Source organism: Triticum aestivum, chromosome 7D (assembly GCF_018294505.1).
Source record: "Triticum aestivum cultivar Chinese Spring chromosome 7D, IWGSC CS RefSeq v2.1, whole genome shotgun sequence".
Lineage (NCBI taxonomy): Eukaryota > Viridiplantae > Streptophyta > Magnoliopsida > Poales > Poaceae > Triticum > Triticum aestivum.
In genome coordinates this window covers 180420176-180429367 of record NC_057814.1, presented here as the reverse complement: position 1 = coordinate 180429367, position 9192 = coordinate 180420176, and positions in this window count along the sequence as shown.

The window sequence follows — 9192 nt, the reverse complement described above, 5'->3', positions numbered from 1 at the left end:
TATGAATTCCGAGTCAAGGGATCAGAAGCAATGCTCTGATTAGGGATGGATAAGTTGAATAACCTTAGGGGTACAATCGATGACGATTTGATTGGTCGAGATCCAGCTCATGTTAAAGATGCCTGAGCCGGCAGGATGAATTCTAGGATCTGATTGAGGATTGCGAGCATTCGCAACATATTGAATCAATGGACTCAAAAAGATAATGACAAGAGATGCCAATAAGATTACGAGACTTATGGGATTAATCATAATGCTAGTAAGCAAGAATTTCAAGAGCAACAGGCTCCTGAAGATTTTCGGAAGATCGAATGATATTTTGAGCACTTTTGTGAAATACTTGAATCAACTGGGGATGAGCGGATACTCGGTAAGTGCGAGGATTATCCGTAGGGGTATTCATGTGGCAAAGAACAGCGAGGCAGCAAGCTCAAAGGATTCTCGGAACAACAGAGAGAATTTCGGGGTATCTTGTAATAACCAGAACAACTGGGAAACATTGTATGAATGGCGAGTATACGTGGTTATCCATAGGAGTTTATCGATGAAAGGGAATTGCAAAAGCGATGAACACAAGTCCTCGGGTTATCAGCGGAGAGTATCTTCAGGGTCTTCACGTGCAGCAGACGATCATCAGTAATAAGGGGCTCTCCGGGTGAAAGTGATAACGAGATCCTAATGTTAGATTTAGTAAAATTCACTTACCCGAATAGAAGAGAGATCAGAGTCCCAGAGTATAGACAAGGAGTAAAAGATCCTAATACCACCCAATGGCGACGTGGGCCCGTAAGCCACACAGCCATGTTAGTAAAAGTTTTTCAACGACTAGACTCGACTTCGGCCAAGGAGTTGGAAAGGGGGATTCCTACAGGCAGTTGGCTCTGATACCAACTTGTGACGCCCCCGATTTGACCGTACACTAATCATGCACGCAAATGTGTACGATCAAGATCAGGGACTCACGGGAAGATATCACAACACAACTCTAAAACATAAATAAGTCATACAAGCATCATAATACAAGCCAGGGGCCTCGAGGGCTCGAATACAAGTGCTCGATCACAGACGAGTCAGCGGAAGCAACAATATCTGAATACAGACATAAGTTAAACAAGTTTGCCTTAATAAGGCTAGCACAAAAGTAGCAACGATCGAAAAGGCAAGGCCTCCTGCCTGGGACCTCCTAACTACTCCTCGAAGCCGAACTCCATGTAGAATCATCCTCGGGATCTCTAGCTCCTGGACTCCAACATCTGGTTGCAACAATTAGGTACAGAAAGGGGAAAAGATGGAGAAAAGCAACCGTGAGTACTCATCCAAAGTACTCGCAAGCAAGGAGCTACACTACATATGCATGGATATATGTATAAAGGGGCATATCAGTGGACTGAACTGCAGAATGCCAGATTAAGAGGGGGATAGCTAATCCTGTCCAAGACTACACTTCTGGCAGCCTCCATCTTGCAGCATGTAGAAGAGAGTAGATTGAAGTCCTCCAAGTAGCATCGCATAGCATAATCCTACCCGGCGATCCCCTCCTCGTCGCCCTGTTAGAGAGCGATCACCGGGTTGTATCTGGCACTTGGAAGGGTGCGTTTTATCAAGTATCCAGTTCTAGTTGTCATAAGGTCGAGGTACAACTCCGGGTCGTCCTTTTACCGAGGGACACGGCTATTCGAATAGATAAACTTCCCTGCAGGGGTGCACCACATAACCCAACACGGTCGATCCCATTTGGCCGGACACACTTTTCTGGGTCATGCCCGGCCTCGTAAGATCAACGCGTCGCAGCCCCACCTAAGCTCAACCGAGAGGTCAACACGCCGGTCTAACCCTATGCGCGCAGGGGTCTGGGCCCATCGCCCTATGCACACCTGCACGTTGCGAGGGCGGCCGGAAGCAGACCTAGCCTAGTGGCGTTCCAGTCCAATCCGGCGCGCGCCGCTCCGTCGCTGACGTCAAAAGAGCTTCGGCTGATACCACGACGCCGGGATACCCATAACTACTCCCGCGTAGATGGCTAGTGCGTATAGACCAAATGGCCAGACTCAGATCAAATACCAAGATCTCGTTAAGCGTGTTAAGTAACCGCGAACGTCGACCAGGGCCAGGCCCACCTCTCACCTAGGCGGTCTCAACCTGCCCTGTTGCTCCGCCACAAAGATCCACTTGCGGGTACTCCTTCGAGCCGACCCGACTTTAGTCATCACATGTGTCATGTATATAGTATATAAGTATATACCCGTGATCACCGCCCAGGTGATCACGGCCCGATAGTATAGCACAGCAGACGGACAAGAATGTAGGGCCACTGATGGAAAACTAGCATCCTATACTAAGCAGTAGGATAGCAGGTAAGGGTAACAACTGTAGCAACAATGACAGGCTATGCATCAGGATAGGATTAACGGAAAGCAGTAACATGCTACACTACTCTAATGCAAGCAGTATAGAGAAGAATAGGCGATATCTGGTGATCAAGGGGGGGCTTGCCTGGTTGCTCCGGCAAGAAGGAGGGGTCGTCTTTGATGTAGTCGAACACACGAACATCGGCAGCGGTCTCGGAGTCTACCGGAAAGAAGTAACGGAGGGGGAACACAATAAATAACAGAGCAATCAAATGTAACACAAAGCAAGACGCGGCGATACGTTGTGCTAGGGGTGACCTAACGTAGTGGTAGGTGATACCGGCGAAGGGGGGAAACATCCGGGAAGGTATTCCCGGGGTTTCGCGTTTTCGGACAGATGAACCGGAGGTGAAATGCTACAGGTTCACTATGCTAGGGACGCGTGGCGGACGAACGGGCTGCGTATCTGGATTCGTCTCGTCGTTCTGAGCAACTTTCATGTAGAAAGTATTTTCATCTGAGCTACGGTTTAAAAGATATGATTTTCTAAAGATTTACTAATTTCTGGAATTTAATTAATCATTTAATTTAGTTCGAAATTGGATTTATGACATCAGCATGATGTCATGCTGACATCAGCAGTCAACTGGGGTTGACTAAGTCAAACTGACATGTGGGTCCAGTGGGACCCACCTGTCATTCTCTGTTTAGGTTAATTAGGGTTTAGCTAAACTAATTACTGTTTAATTAAATTAACAGGTTAATAATTAGATTAATTCAATAGGATTAATTAACTTAATTAATTTAGTTAATTAATTAAATTTATTTTTATTATTTGTTTTCATTTTATTTTTAATTTTATTTTTTTATTATATTTTTTTATTTTATTTTCGTTCTAGGGGATGGGCCCCGTTGTCCAGTGGCCCAGGGCCTTAACGGGCACAGGGGAAGCGGGCGCTGCGGGTGCGGGCACCCGAACTGGACGTGGCCAGTCGGGGTCACGGCGAGGGGGAAAACGCCGGCGCGGCGCCGGCCTGGCAGCGGCGACGCCACGGCGGGGCAAAAAGGGAGGGGCACGGCGGGCGCTGGCGCGCCGGAGGTCGCCGCGGGCGTGAGGCGCGGCGCAGCCGAGCGCGGAGCGCGCCGGGGCGGACGACGTTGCGGACACAGGCGAGGCTAGCGCGCGTGCTCACCGCGAGCACGAGCACCGGGCGGCGCGTGAACGTCAGCGGGACGGCGCGAGTATCAGAGGGGAAGGGAGGCCGGGGGCCTCACCGGCGGTCGTAGGGCAACGGCAGTGGGCTCGGGGAGGCGCCGGAGTAGCGGATCGGCGGTGATGACCGGCGGAGCAGAGAAGGGGGACGAGGTCGACCGGCGAGGTAGGGGTCCCGAGCTCGCGCTCGTGGTCGAAGAGGAGGTAGCAGGCGATGGCGGCGTGGGTGGAGAAGAAGGAGGCCGGGAGGGGCCGGCGAGGACGAGGCGTTCGGCGAGCGGCGACAGGGTCCGGCAACGGCGTCAGGGCGACCGGGGCGGCCAGATCCAGAACGGGGAGGGGGAGGTCGTCGCCGGCGGGCGGCTCATCCACGGCCGCTGGGTCGCCGGATGGTGCGGGGCTCGAGCGCGGGTGCTCCAGAGCCCAGGGTGGCGGCGATGTAGTGTGTGTGTGTCGCGTGCGTGCGGGAGGGGGGCGGCGCCAGGAGGGAGACGAGGGAGTGGGGATCGGGGGCGAGTGGTGGGGGGTTAGGGTTTTGGGGGGGTGAGGGGATAAGGGGACGGCTGGTGGGCCGGTTTAGGCCGGCCGTCCAGATAGGCTAGTGGGCCAATGCCTTTGGGGAGCCGGGGTGTTTTCTTTTCTTTTGTTTTCTTTCAATTTCTTTTCTGTTTATTTCATCTTTCAACTTGTTTTAATTTTGTAAAACATATAGTAAGTTCCTAATCTAGTAATAGTAATTATACCACTGCCACAATTAACTTGGCACATAAATATAATAGTTTGAACTTGTTTATCATTTTAAAAGCATTTAAATATTTGTTTTTTGCTACTGTTTTATTCATCTCATATTATTTAAACATTTTATAAAGGTGTGGTTTCTCCATAATAATTACCTATGCATTATTTGGCAACACCCCAACATTTTAGTTTTAATTTCTAAAAACTTTTGTTGTTTGCCATATTTTGAATTTGAATTTTGATCCGGTTTTGAACTAACGCGAGATTATCAACACTAACAGAGGTGACGTGTCATCATTAGCGTAGGTTTACTATAGCATAATTATCCGGGCGTCACACCTCTCGAGGGAAATGCAGAGGGCCAGCTCTTCGTCGACATCGAGGTCGGAATCAGAGCGCCTGCCGACGCTCGACATGGTCGTCGGACTGGGTCAGAATTGGAGAAATCGGAGTAGGAGGGAGAAGAGATGGAGCGAGAGCAGAGAGAACTGAGCTAGGGTTTTGATATGGGGGGGGGGGTTGGTAGACTCGTTCGGGCGCGCCTAGGCCGCCCCATATCTGCCCTACATTTGGGCTGGATATGAGGGGCGCCAGATAGCCTGGGCGTTTGAGGCCGGTTTGAGGAGCCTGGGTCAGTCGGGTTTTTCTTTTACTGGCCAGTGACCGAGTCGTCCGCTCGGGCGTGTGAGGCAGGTTTGGGGTGCTTGGCAGTAGATGCTCTTACGCTAAGAGAGCGGGTGAAATGTTGCCCGCTACAATTTTGTAGGGGCATTTTTTGTTCTTACCACTCTAGTTTCTGCTAATTTTTTTTATGCCACTCAAGATTTTGACATTTCACTTTCGCCACTCTTAGTTTTTGACAATATCACAACTGACATTCTGTGGCAAAGCAAAATAATTTTATTTCACTTTTGCCGTTCTTAGCTTTTGACAATGTATCACAATTGTCACTCTGAGAAGTTTTTTTATTCCATGGAATGATAATTGTCAAAAGCTAAGAGTAGCAAAAGTAAAATGTCAAAAGCTAGCGTGACATAAGAAAAATTGGCAAAAGCTAGAGTTGCAAAAACAAAAATTTCCTATTTTGTTGTGTTATCTCAGCATTCCGTTTTTTGTAAGAATATGCAAATGGTACCGAGGGTGTCATGGCACTTTGAGCAATTAACTCTTTAATTTTGTCATCTTTTTTTGTAACTATTTGACACCTCGTAATCCACGCCGGAGTAGCAGAGCTAGTTGTCATAGCTTTGACAAAATATTTCACTTTGGGTAGAGCAACACCAGCTCGATTCTCCCTTCCGGGTATTTTGAGAAACCAGTAGCACTACCTTTTCATATAGAAGGAGAATCAACGCGATGTACAAAGGGTGAGGGAGTTTTTTGAAGGGAACTCCCGAAACCCTAGTAAGGGCAAAGAAAAACTAACCAACTAGCCAATACCCTCTCTGACACGTGGTCGACCAAAGGCCATCTGGCGGTGAGAGATGTCCTCGAACGCTAAGGCTGCCACCTCGAAATGAATCATACGGGTACCTCTGAAGATGCGACAATTTCTCTTTCTAAATGTTCCACAAATAGTGCAAGAAGATACCGTTCTGCTAACTCCTCTTGTCTTTTTGACTCGGAGGAAACCATGGAATCCCACCAGTTGGAGATTCCCCCCAAGTCGGCCGCCATCGCGAGAGCGGCGACATTATCCCCCGACCAAGCCATGACATGACCCCACACTGCCTTCGAGAACGGGCACTCCTTGCAGAGGTGCCTCACAGTTTCGGGCTCTTGACGACAAGCGTGGCAAATCGGATCATGAGGCCAACCACGAACTGCAAGCCTGTCCGTCGTGAGGATCCTTTGGTGGAGAACTAACCACGCAAAGAACTTGCACTTGGGTTCCGCGTGCGCAGACCAAATCGTCTCCGGAGCGAAGCGAGAGTAGGAACCATGGAATTGCATGGCATGGGCACACATAGATGTGTAGATGCTGTCAGATGTCCAGTTCCACAAAATAGGAACACCCCAACAATTAAGTAATAACTTGTGTTGAATGCCCTCTGTTAGCTTTTGATCTCCAATTTACTTTAAACTTTCCATATCAGTTCTAATAATTAGACACGATGTTGGTATGCAGTGTTTCCACATTTTGAGACCTTTGTGCTTCTTTGTCATATGTGGAAATAGTTGCAACTTTAGTGCCAATAGTTTTACTGAAAAGATATTGGCTGGCCATCTTGCATTAGTACTGCACCTAGATCATAACCACTAGCATGAGCCTCGACCACAAAAGGTTTTTGGAAATTTGGTAAAGCCAGAACAGGTGCCAGGTCAGTTTGTCCTTGAGCTCATTAAAAGCTTTGTTCTGCTTAGTGCCCCATTGGAAAGAATGTTTCTTGAGTGAATTAAAGAGAGGCCTACTAATTAATGCCATACAATGTGTATGAATCTTTTGTAATACCATGTCAACCCCAAAAAGCTCCTTCAGATACATTTTTAGGAACATGCCACTATCTAAGTGCCACAATTTTCACAGGATCAGTAGCTACTCCACTAGCGGAAATAGCCAATGGATCTCGGGTCCCATTGCATCCGAATTGAAAAAAATAATTTAGAAATTAAAAAGGAATTTCTGAAACCTCTTGGAATCAAACATGATCATGTATTCCACTCATGTTAAAAGTTTCACGAAGGAATAACTTCGACCGACTCCAGGTCCAAGAAAACAAATTTGAGTTTACAAAAGGCGTGAACACTAACTTTTATGTAGTGTTGATTTTGTTTATTTCCGCCTAGAATACCACGAGAGTCATTCCTCCGCGAGACTTTTCACATGAATATTACGCTAGACCATGTTCGTTACAAACAAGTTTAAGAATTTTTTTACTCTTTTCATTTTTCTAATTTTTTTTATTCCATTTCAGGTACATTGGCCCTCATGTTCCAAAGACCCGTGTCGCTTCACTAGCTGATATAATGTGTCCCTGGTATTTCACTTTCCCTTGAGAAAATGAACGTCTTGTCATCTTAGCAAATAATTCGTTTGTCTTGAGTGTAACAAACACAATATAGAGGTGTTTCAAATGTTCAGATGGGGAAGAGTTTTATATCAAAATATCATCTAAGATGACCACTAAAATTTCCTTAATTAGGAGCCGTGTACATGTACATCAACCTTCATCATGTCGGTCGTGGACATCGTGGTTCTTGACACATAGCCATGCGCCTGTAAGTTTATGCGTTTACTATTTATGAGGCGACTGGAAATTTCAGCGGAGTTAGTCGATTTCTGCTATGTAGAACATGAGACGAAGACAGGGTGATGCGACCGAGCCAGGATCTTGCCAGAGTCAATGGTGAAAGAGAGGCATGGGTTTTGTAGTTCCGAGAGGGCTGATTGGTTCCGAGAGGGAGTATTAGATAACACCCGAGGCCAAGATGGAGACACTGCGACAGGACCTCATGTCCTCAACTGAGATGGGGACAACACGGCTCGTTGTGTCATCACCGGCAGAGGAGAGGCAAGGTTTACACATGGGGGAGGGCATCGGGAGGAAGAAGAAGACCGTGTCTTATGTCAGGAGCTGGAGGAGGAAGAAGAGGGCGCAAATCTAATGGCTTTGGCCAATTCGATTGAAACTATTTTTTTATGTAGGCGCCTCATCCATACGCATCAATTTTTTTTAATGTTGCGAACCAACCTATAGTTGGATGGTTAGTAGGATAGTGGTATCCCAGCCCAACAGGGTCCTGGTGCTCGCATTATTCTGGATTTATTTCAGAATTTGCGGTGACACGTGTTCAGGGAGGAGACGTTCGCGTCGATTACTAGACGCATGTAGTGACTTCATCAATCTCAAAATGATATGCCGGCTCAGTCTCTCGGAGGTGCTCATAGGGGTAAAGTGTGTGTGTTCATAAAAATGAATGTATGCACGTATATATGGGCGCTTGCGTTAGTATTGTGTTCTAATTTGGGGCGCTTGCGTTAGTACTGTGTTCTAATTTTTTATGTTAGCACGAGTGCTATCAAATTTTGATTTGGTAAAAGGAACATATAGGTCACTATAAAGAAGAACAAACGTTGGGCACTCGGCCTTCATGGAGGCTTTTTTTTTTAAAGATTCAAAATTCAAACATTTTGGTTTTAAAAAAATCTGAAAAAAAATTGTGCAAGTAAATAAGGATGTTATGTGCATGTGTATAAAATTTCAGGATGAAATATGTTGAAATGCGATCTGCACAAAAAAGACAAATTCATGACTTGAAAGGATGAATAGTATCATGTGTTTAAAAGCCCATGATTCGTCTTTTTTGCACGACCCTTATTTTAACGTATTTTGCCTTGAAAATTTTCACACATGTGTTATGCCTTAATGTATATCTGTGTTTTTTTCAGAGTTTTTTGAAACATAGAAAATATGAAATTTGACGAATTTTGAATTTTTCAAAACCGAGCTCCATGGAGCTCGGTATCCAAAGGTAATATTCGACCATAAAGGCCTTTTTCAATGGGAATTTTGAATGATTGGAATTCTTAAGATTTTTATCTACATCGGTCATTTGATTCGTAGGATTGAGTATTAAGTTTCATAGGAATTTTACCATCCTCATAGACGTCTTGAAAATAATAATTTGTTTTTTCAATGATGCAATCAAGCAAAGCAAAATCCTACAATATTCAAAAGGGCATAATATTGCAATCTTATACTCCCTCGGTACACAAATGTAAGATGTTTTTGCAGTAAAAGTCCTACATTTATTTACGGAGGGAGTATTTTCGTTTGTACTGTTCCCACACTTTTGGAATCATGTGAATCAAAGAGGGCTAACAGTAACAATGCCATTCCATAGTATACTTCTAAGACGACTCGATCAGAAATACTACCTGTTTATTAAAAA